The following is an 11,523-nucleotide window of genomic DNA, read 5'->3' as shown; positions in this document are numbered from 1 at the left end:
ACAATGGGAGATCCAGCAGCATGAACAAAAGCCTTGATGGATTTTTCTCAACCCAAGATCAATGACATTCAATCTAGCATTTTCCGGCCAGCTATCACATCTAAAACCTTTAAGATCAAGCCTGGCATAATTCAATGGGTGTAGAATTCAATCCAGTTTGGGGGTTCTCCAACTGAAGATCCCAATATGCACATTAGGGATTTCATTGAGATCTGCGACACCTTCAAGTTCAACAGTGTTTCTAAAGATGCTGTGAAGCTGAGACTGTTCCCATTCTCTCTGAGGGACAAGGCTAAGAGCTGGTTACACTCTCTACCAGCTGGTTCAATTACAACTTGGGAGGATCTTGCTCAAAAATTTCTTATTAAATTCTTCTCTATGGCGAAGACAGCTGCAATGAGGAATGCTCTTACTCAATTTGCACAGCAAACGAGAGAATCTTTATTTGAAGCTTGGGAGCGCTTCAAGGAGATGCTTAGGAAGTGTCCTCATTATGGAATGCCTGATTGGATGATCATCAATTGCTTCTATGACGGTTTAGGAGCACAGACCAGACCCATGCTCGATGCAGCATCAGGCGGAGCATTATGGGCAAAGTGCTATGAGGAAGCTTATGATCTAATTGAACTGATGGCTTCTAATGAATATCAGTATCCAACCCAGAGATGTCCATAGGGCAAGGTAGCAGGAGTTCTTGAAGTGGATACAGCTATGACTATCACTGCTCAACTAAAGGAGTTGTCTATGAAGATCGATTATCTGGCTAACTTGGGTGTTAATCAGATAACCAGTGTTTGTGAGCTATGTGCAGGTTCGTATGTGACGGAGCAATGCGCTATATCTAGTGACTCAGCTCAGTTTGTGAGCAACTTTCAGAGATCGCAGCAACCAGTTTCAGACACTTATCATCCCTACAACTGGGATCATTCTAACTTCAGCTGGAGCAGCAATCAAAATGCGATGCAACAGCCGTTCCAGCAGTTTGGAAATAAGCTATTCAACCCTCCTGGTTTTCAGCAACAAATTACACCAAAACAACAAACTCTTGGTGCATATTTATCTTTGAATGAAAAATATGAATTGGAGGAGTTGCGGCTTATGTGCAAAAATCAGGCTCTTATATGCCAAAGCCAGGCTGTTTCTATCAAGACTCTAGAGAACCAAATAGGGCAAATTGCTAATGCCTTATTGAATCGACCACCAGGAACGCTTCCTAATGATACAGAAATAAATCCAGGCAAGAGGGAAGTTGAAGAACAGGTGAATGCCATCACCTTAAGGTCTGGAAAGGTCGCAAGCCCCAAAATTCAGCAAGACGAAAAGCCTGAAAAATCTCAAGTTTCAGAAAACGCAGTTGTGGCTGAAGAAGAAGTACAGAAGGAAGCAGAGGTGGAACCAAGGAAGACTACTGTGGAACACACTTCTCCTGAGGGTAATATATGGGAGATACAGATCTATCCTCCACCTCCTTTTCCTAAGAGGCTGTAGAAGAAAAAGCTGGATAAGCAGTTTGAGAAGTTCAAGAAACTTCATATTAACATACCTTTCACTGAAGCTCTTGAACAGATGCTTAGCTATGCGAGGTTTATGAAAGGTATTCTCTCTCGTAAAGTGAAGCTCGATGACTTAGAGACCATTGCACTAACGATGGAATGCAGTGCTGTGCTGCAACAGAAGTTGCCTCCGAAGCTTAAAGATCCTGGAAGCTTCACTATTCCTTGCACCATCGGAAACTTGTTGTTCGACAAGTGTTTATGTGATTTAGGAGCTAGCATCAATCTGATGCCCTTATCTATCTTCAAGAAGGGCATCAATCGGATAAGATCTCAATTAGCAGGGCAGTTTCTTTCTTATAAAATAGCATAAGATGAATATCCACTTCTATTTTTTTATCGTAGGGAACCCGCAGCCGCTATCCTTCGGGTTGCATCTGGGTAAACCCCACGGGCTCACGTAATAGTTTGAAAATCACGTGAAGCAAGATAAACCGCACTTCTATTTTGAATGCAGATGAGACAACTAATGATAATTTAGGGGAAATTAAAATAGCTTGAAAATATTGGAAGATAGTAAATATGTCTTTAAGTCCAGCACCATGGACCAGAAGTCAAGTAGTTGACAAAAGTTATATCAAGGTCGTTTGAATAAATAAAAATTTCAAGTAATATGACTTGCTATTATTATTGTGTACCTAAAGGTAGTACATGAAATATTCTATCATCCACTTGTTTAAAATATAGTTTCTTTTCTGCAAAAAAAAAATTATACTTAACTACTAAATTAACTACGTCATTAGGTACTTATAGGTTTATTTATGAAAAAATACTTTTAAAAGCGTCAATGCAATCCATGTATTATAGTTCACTGCAAATTTGATTTTTAAGGTTCACGTAAATACGTAAACCAAAACTTTAAATTTTCATTAATAATATCAGTTATTCATATAAATTCATAAGACTTATAAAATTAATTTTTATTCAGACATTAAAATTTTATTGTACATTTAATTTTGTATTCATTTTTACGATGTCAAAGCGTAGCGGGCACAATTTACTAGTTCTGTATAATTGTGTACATACGTAGTAGTGCTTCACAATTGTACTCTCTTCTTCTTTTTTTATTCCCTCAATCCTACTCATGTTAAAATAATTATAAACTAAACTTTGATTATTATTTTATTATATTGAATATTCATGGAAGCACCTAGAATAGACCTTTGAGGTTCAAGAATTTTGAGTTCATGGTCTTTTGAGTTTATGACCTTTAGCTTTTCATGTGCCTAGGGAGTTGCATATTCTAGTATGTTCTATGGAGGCCTATAAATAGGATACTCTTATAAGCTTTGTAATCATCAAGTTTTTATATAATCTTTTGAGTGAAAATACAAGTGTGAGTTTATATCTCTTTTGTGTGAGTTAGTTGTGTGGATTATTGAGAATAAGTTTCTTCTCTTTAATCTCCAACTCTTTTATATTTAAGTTCTCTTTTATATTTAAGTTCCTACAACTCATTCTTCCACTAAATTATAATTCGATAAATGAGAATGCGAATAGATTAATTACAATCTCGAGTTGTAACAATGTAAAATGAAGTGCTTCATGAATTTAGAATTTTCACAATGATGAAATATCTTTTGTGACTTTAGAAATAGTTAAATATTAAGTTCTTTTTTTGAGTTCAGAGTTCCCAGGCAAAAAGACTTTTCAACTGATGCTTCTCGCTAATATTGTTGAGGCAACAAAAGAATTTGCTAGTGCGTTATCTAAAATAAGCCTTTATGGTTCTTCAACATTGTTGAGAGCTGCGGGAAACATATAATCTTATCAATGCCACATGAATATTAAAATGTGCACTTCACAAGTTATGCAGCAAGTTAATTGTTACATTATGGATAGGTCCGGGACACAAATCTCTCTAAAGTAGAAAATAAACATGGTCTTCTTTTTGCAATCATAAGTAAGAGTAAGAATGCGCTGATCTGGAGGTTTCTCGAGGAATTTTTACATTGGAAACAGAAGTATCCCAACCACGGGGAACCATTAATGGCAGTTCAAATAGAACTTGGTGGATGAATCTTAAACCAACAAGCATGATAAATCAGACATTTACTTTGTCAACGAACACTTTGTTCATGGGATCCGCTTTATACTGTTAGTATAGTATTTTCTTAAAGCACCTTCGTTAGCTTTTTGCAAAGTCGTGCCAATTGGTTTTTCTGTTATCATCAGACTATCACCAAAACTAACTTCTTTAATATCTTTAGACCTGCATTTTTGTATATTATTTCAATTAACAAACAAACAAAAATGAAGTAGCGTCTCATCGGAATATCTCACAGGAATGATCACTAGAGTTATGGCCTATGGGGAAAAATGTCAAAACAACACACACACTACAGAACTAAGAATTCATACAACTTAGAAAATGTAGTGAAGGTGCCAAATAAACCAAGGTCGATAATATTTGGCTACTTGACAGAGAAGAGGAGAATAATCTAAGCTTGATATATATCAGAACATCAATTTACACAAGTACACATCCCGCCTGCTTATTCTGATATCTATGGGGGCTACAAACCCGAACCTTGGCCAGTGCAAGTGTGAGAAACTGGCCATTTAAAAAAACTGCTTACGGACAATTAATAGATATTCAACCAAGAAACTAGAAGATCAGGTAGGAGGACTTCTTACTACTCACTTTCACTAATTTTTATTAAACCTTCCACAGCTGTCACTAATCCTCCTAATGTCCCACTAGCCAGCTCTAACTCGATTTCTGAAATCATCACACTTGCGGTGTCTGACTGTAAGTCCAAACAATGGAAGCAATAAACTTCATTGATATGTAATAAATAGAAGGTTCTAACTTTTAGCATCAAAAAAGTATTATCAACTTAAGAGGCAGGAAGCAGAAATAAAATCATAAACGTATTCATGATAGTTCAGCAGAAAAAATTGAAGCTGAATAGTCCATATAAGCACAACAAATCACCTATACAACGCTCAGGCATCACTTGATGATTCACTTACCTGAAAAATCAACGGGTGAGATTCTTTTCGCAGCACATGATCAAAATTTTGGATAATAATTCCTTGTCTATTTTTAAAAGTATCATATCAGCGGTTGAAATTATTTTGGAATCACATGATCAAAGTTATGGATAAGAATTCCTTGTATATTTTTAAAAATATCATTTCAACGGTTGAGATTCTTTTGCCAGCACATGATCAAAATTCAGGATAATAATTCCTTCTCTATATTTAAAAATATCATATCAACGGTTGAGATTCTTTTGACATCACATGATCAAAATTCTGGATAATAATTCCTTGTCTATTTTTAAAAATATCATATCAACGTTGAGATTCTTTTGGCAGCACATGATCAAAATTATGGATAATAATTCCCTTACACTATACTAGCCTATAAGCCATGCGATGCACGGACTGATTATAATATTTGTAATTTTATTATTTTGTTATTTTGTAAAACTAAATTATAAAAATAATGGTTATATATTATTGAAATTAATAAAATTAAAATATTTACGTATTATTTTTTAGGTATTATATATTATTGAAGGATTCAAAATTTCAATAGTTAAAATTTTAAAAAGTCTTTTCTTTTTCTGCAATCTATATGGAGGGTCTAGGGCCTATATGAAAGTGGGAGTCTTAAATATAAGTGTATACAGATGATTTGCTATTCCTTTTTTTTTCCTTGATTTAATAAATATTTTATTATATTATAATTTGAATTAATAAAATTAATTTTGGAAGTGTTTGATTTCCTACCAAGAAAGAAGTTGAGTGCTTTTAGATATCAAGCTGGATTATAATTCATAGAGTTTGTAGTTATATGAGATACATGATTTATTTATTTTAATTAAATAATATTTGTTTAAACTTTTTTTGAAAGGTGTTAACATATTTTTTAGGAAGGTTTTCTACAATCTATATGGCGGTTGTAGGGCCTATATGAAAGTGGGAGTCTTAAATATAAGTGTATACATTAAATATAAGTGTATACAGATGATTTGCTATTGTTTTTTATTTTTTCCTTGATTTAATAAATATTTTATTATATTATAATTTGAATTAATAAAATTAATTTTGGAAGTGTTTGATTTTCTACCAAGAAAAAAGTTGAGTGCTCTTACATATCAAGCTGGATTATAATTCATAGAGTTTGTAGTTATATGAGATACATGATTTATTTATTTTGATTAAATAATATTTGTTTAAACTTTTTTTTGAAAGGTGTTAACATATTTTTTAGGAAGGTGGTAACCAACCGACAAAACGAAACCATGTTTCGCTTATAATAGTATAGTATAGATATAATTTTTAATTTAACTGGGATCAATAGTATATTTTATTTAAACCCAGATGAATAGAGGTAGGACATAATATAATTCGGCCCAAATATGGCTCTAGAAGCCCACGAAAAATGAGTCTATATCTATTAAGGACTCCACGACTCTAGGTGGAAGGTGGACCCCGGAACCTAACATAGTTCGCGAACCCAATGAACCCCATAATGCCTTGTCACATTTGTCACATCAGGATAATCCCTTTAATCACTCATTTGTGAGTACGAGGTATATTCCTCAATCACGGCTCACATGCTCCATTCCCTAGGTCCAGACATGCCATCACACTCCAGGCACACGCCAACCTCTTTTCGGCACACTCCATTGATAAAAGGCTTATTGACACGTGTCTCCATCATAGACGTCCAGATGACCCGAATCTAGAACCTTCCAATGATCACAATCCATTACCAACCCTTAAAATCTTAATTAGAAGGCTAAAAAAGACTCCCAAAAAGGGATAAAATTTTGGAGTTATCATTGGTGTTGGAAAGAGGGGTCTAACCTCCGATCTGTGGTGGTGTTGTTTTTGTCCATCCATCTCCATTCAAGAACCCATAAACTCTTATTTCAGTAAGATCATTTTCATCTTTTTAGATCTATTTTGCCTATTTCATAAAAATTATTGATTACGCACGTTTTAGATCTAGTTTAAAACCTTATCCCATTGTAGGTGATTAGAAATCGTTGTTAAGTTACGGTCATTGAGACATGTACATGTTTTTGAATTTCTTTCCGCAACTCTTACGTAGACTTCAACTTTAATATCATATTTTAATTCTTTGTGTTTATGAGGTATTTTATTTCTCTGAATTCCTTCATATTAATATCATTAGGTGTCTTTTATCTTGTTTAGAGGTATAGTTATCTCTATTCCATATTATGTTACACTATACTTTACAAATATATCAAAATAAATGGATGAGATTACGAGGAGAGAATGAAGTTAATGAGTCGATTATTTGGCACCATGACCTTTAATCGATGATTTCAACCAAACAAATCATCAAATAATAATTATAATATAAATATACTCGAGAAATTCAATATTTTATATTGATAAAATAGTGGATTTGAAGAAAATTATTAGATGTATACAAATTATATCGAAAAATGGATTTAATGTCGTAATTTAAGTCTTTTAACCAACAATATTTGAAGTGGTTTCCCATCCCGTATGAATGTACACAAATTGACTTGCACCCTTAACTCAAACAAACTGAATGCAACAAAGTATATAATAAAAATTGGTATATCAGGTTCTCATTTTTGAATTATAATAGTGGGTATCGCAAGTAAATGCTAGTTTACAAAATGCCCAATAATATTTTTGAGATTAATTAATTACAATTCTAAAAAGTAAATTTTAATCCGCATATTTTGAGGTGCATTCCACCAGCTCTTACAAGCTTAATATTTTGTTCTCAATTCCTCTTGCTTTCCATATATGTGACCATTAAAATTTCTAAAAGCATATTGAATGATTGTGAGCTAAATCGTTGGCTAAATAATATAAAATCTAAATTATCTAAAATTTACTAAAAGTGTAAGAGATTATATTTCAGTTGAGTTGGCTATAATGGTTGACTATATTTTAAAAATAGTATATTATTATTATTTGATTTTATTATAAAGTTAATGATTTGGCTTATTGATGAGTCTCTTAATGTTCAACAAATGTGTCTAACATCTTAGAATTAACTAAAATTTTAGTTAATGATTTTGTACCATAATATTTTTATATAATCTCGATAATTATTATTATGACAGGCCACATGGACTTTTAGTTAATGATATTTTTTTACATATGCTCTAATAATTAAGATTTAAAAAAAGTTTAGATTAATTTAATAAAGATTCTAAATACATGTATAAGATTTTAGTAATCAAAGATTAACATTTCTAAAATCTACATAATATATTAAAAACCTCCCATTGGATGAGAAAACTAGATTTGCCTTACTTGATATTCCATCTACTTGAAATTAATATCCATTTAATTTTTGTTAAGACTAATAAAAATGATAATTTCTAATAAAAAAATTCAAATAAAATTTATATTTCAAGATGAATGAAATAATTAATACTCGAATTGTGAGCCTTCATTTCTTTAGTTTTCCAAGTTTAACCCTGACACGCATAAAAAGGTAACTTTTTGTTTGAAGGATGTTCTAGGCATGATATATTACTTTAGTGGGTACCTAACTACCTATATTTTTCCTTTCTCATTTGAAATATTTTATTCCCTTTTTTAAATTTTATGTATAAATAATAAAAATATTATGGAGTGTATGAAAAAAGTTGAGTAATAATTATAAACAAACTTAATTCAGAAACTTAGAGAGTGAACAATTCTGTGATGATTGGACTTTTGGCAACCAGAGATGAAAATCCACAGAAAAGAGGAAGACCACCATGTAGTGAACCGCCTAACAAAGAATATTTGGAGGCTGTTTGTTTCATTTGTTTAGATGGTGGAAGTCTTGTTCTATGTGATCAACGATCAGCATTTCTATACATCTTTTATGCCTGTTTTTTTAATTTTGTTTAATAATCATCATCTTCTGATTTCATATTATTATTTATTTATTTACTTACACAACACACATATAAAATATTAGAAAATTAGGCCACAGAAAAGTGAAATGAAAATTTATCAATGAGGATTATGTTTTTGTGGTGCAGGGGTTGTCCCAAGGCTTATCATCTGTCATGTATTAAGCGAGACGAGTCTTTTCTTCAAGCCAAGGCTACGTGGACTTGTGGTAAGTTGTTGTAAATTATTTATATGTCTATCATGGAGCATGTATCATGTATTTGTTTAGAATATTACATATTTGTCTTGGTGATTCTATATCTCTATTGTGTCTCAATATATTTAAAATTTTATCATCTTGCCTTGTATGATCATAGAAAGGTTTTTAAAGCTTGTGAAATTGTTTGTAATGTCTTGGGTTATAGTAAAACACTATTGGGTAAATAGTTGTAATTTATTAGGCACAGTGTTTATCTATGCAGTTCTTATTTGTCCCTCGTTATATAGCCCCAGGTGTTTCATGCTTAACATTCTGGTCTCCCATCACTAAAATGACTTCCCCCCTCTCATTTGTTTTTCTTTTTAATGCAATCGTCCTTTTAGGTGATATGTTACTTTTGTTGGACGACCTTTTACTTGTGAGCTATTTATAACAATATATATTATAAATAAATTGTAGCAAGTACACATAATGTGTGTATACTATTTAAGTTTGTATTTAACATATTTTGTATATATCATTCAAATTGTTTATGTTAACTTGGCCGTGTTTTAAAACTCAGGTTGGCACATATGTAATGTTTGTTTCAAGCGTGCTGAGTATATGTGTTACACATGTACCTATTCATTATGCAAGGGATGCACAAGCGATGCTGATTACTTACTTGTGAGTGGAGATAAAGGATTTTGTACAACTTGCATGCATACAATCATGTTAATCGAGAAAAAAGAGGAAGGGGACAATGAAATGGTAATGTTTATCAAGAACAGAAATTAACTATTTTTTTTTTGCCAGAAATAAAATGCGTTAAAATTTCAAGTCTTCCAACAATACATGAAGAAATTCTGGATGAACATCAGCTCTATTCCAGATACGCTCAGCTATTGAACTCGAGTTTCTCGCTATAAAGTGAGCAACCTTGTTCGCAGAATGTTTAACAAAATTTAACGTTACATTACGTTGTTTTAGAAATGAGAGAAGATCCTTGCATTCACTTACTACTCTGCCCAGGTACGACAAATTAGTAGAAGAGCATCTGACCGCTTGTATCAATGCAAGACAATATGTTGCTATAACCACCTCGGAATACTCTTTTTCCTTCACCCAACTCAAGGCCTCTCGGACACCTATAGCTTCTTTCATAACAGGATCTAATCTTCCTTCCTTACATTTTGAATACACCTCAATCAGATCTCCTAAATGATCACGAACAATCATCGAGAAATTATAAGAATTAGTCTCCTCAAAGAGAGCAGCATCAGTGTTGATCTTAACCTCTCCTAACTGTGGTGGTTCCCAACGCTCTTTGCCATCGGCTTGGGTCATGAACCCCAGAAATTAACTATTGACTAAAGTTATTGTGGATTTCTCATTGTACATTTCTGCCCTTTTTTTAAGAAAAGGGAAATTGAATGAATAATAACCCTAGAAAAAATAAAATTGAATATATGTAGAAGCCAATTGATCATAATTTAGATGCTTTTGGTGTTGTATCATGAAAAAATTATTGATTAGAGTGATATTGCATTGGCATTCAATTTTAAGCTTCCCATTACTCGGGTTTATTATAATTACGGGTTTATTATAATTTCAGAGTCCATTTCTCGAAAATCCATATTTGTTAACTTGTAGTTAGATATTAGTCATGCTCTTACATGTGTTCCCCATCTGGATCTTTTTTAGGCTCATGTGGATTTTGATGACAAGAGTTGTTGGGAGTATCTTTTTAAAGTATATTGGTTGCACTTGAAAGAAAATCTTTCACTAAATTTTGCAGAGCTTTGTCAAGCCAGGAATCTTCAGAAAGAATCTTGTACAGTGATAGGCAAGGGACAAGTACCTTTTTTATATATGGGTACCAACAATATCCAAAGGGTGACTCTTGATAGCACTGTGGTACCACAGACTAATCTGTATGATCATGCCGAAATTAATATACATAATATTAATATGATTTATCTGCGGCGAAACCTTATGGAGAATCTAATTGAGGATAAGATATTTCATGAAAAGGTAGTTGGCTCCGTGGTAAGAATAAAAATAGTGGGGGGTGGGCAGAAAGGTGACATATACAGACTCGTCAAGGTTGTAGGTATGCATGTAACTCTTGTAACACCTAATTGTACCTTCTTATTTAGTAGATACATAAATAAATTGATTTATAAAATTCTGGATATCATTAATTAGGTACTATTAAAGTTCCAACACCATACAAAGTTGGCGTCAAGACTACAGATGTCATGCTTGAAGTGTTAAATTTGGACAAGAAAGAAGTTGTATCACTCGATACAATTTCTAATCGAGATCTCTCCGAGGTGAAGGCATATATAATTTATATTGAGCCATTCCAGTTTTCTTTTCGCAAAGTAATCATGCATATTTTAACTTTCATAATCAGGATTATAGCCGGAGTGTGGATATTTTTGCAACTGTGACAAGATATTTTATACATTTGTTTAGCATATACCAAAATTTAATAAATTATTTAACAGGATGAATGCAGACACCTAAAGCAGAGCATAGAATGTGGGCATCTTAAAAGATTCACCGTTGTAAGTTTCAATATTGAAGCATCTTATATCTATTGGTAAAACAATATTTTGTTTGTTTGTTCATCTTCCATCTTAAATGACATATTATGTGGTAGGGTGAGATACGAAAAACAGCACTAGCACTCCATTCTGTGAAGCCTATCAATGTAAGTTCTTGGTTTATTTGTAATTAATGTTCAATATTTTGCACTCCTATTACAGTTTTCATAATTTTGTATTGTAGCGTTTATGTTTTGTTGATTTTATCCTTATTATTGCTTTTTGTTCTTACGTCTACTTTTCAACATAAAAAATTTCTTCATTGTAGTGCTTGGAAGCAGAAAGACGACGTCTTAACCATCTC

At 32.6% G+C, this 11,523-nt stretch overlaps 1 non-coding gene across 1 annotated transcript; it reads right to left on the bottom strand.

Annotated features, from left to right (window-relative positions):
• Nucleotides 1-393: 393 nt before the first annotated feature.
• Nucleotides 394-500, bottom strand: LOC141676136 (small nucleolar RNA R71). The gene has a single exon (XR_012556742.1). It is a non-coding gene; the product is annotated as a small nucleolar RNA R71 (small nucleolar RNA).
• Between the last annotated feature and the right edge of the window lie 11,023 nt (nucleotides 501-11,523).

The sequence above is a fragment of the Apium graveolens genome, chromosome 7, assembly GCF_009905375.1.
Source record: "Apium graveolens cultivar Ventura chromosome 7, ASM990537v1, whole genome shotgun sequence".
NCBI lineage: Eukaryota > Viridiplantae > Streptophyta > Magnoliopsida > Apiales > Apiaceae > Apium > Apium graveolens.
Note: the sequence above shows the minus strand (reverse complement) of the source record. Positions and strands in the feature narration are given on the sequence as shown.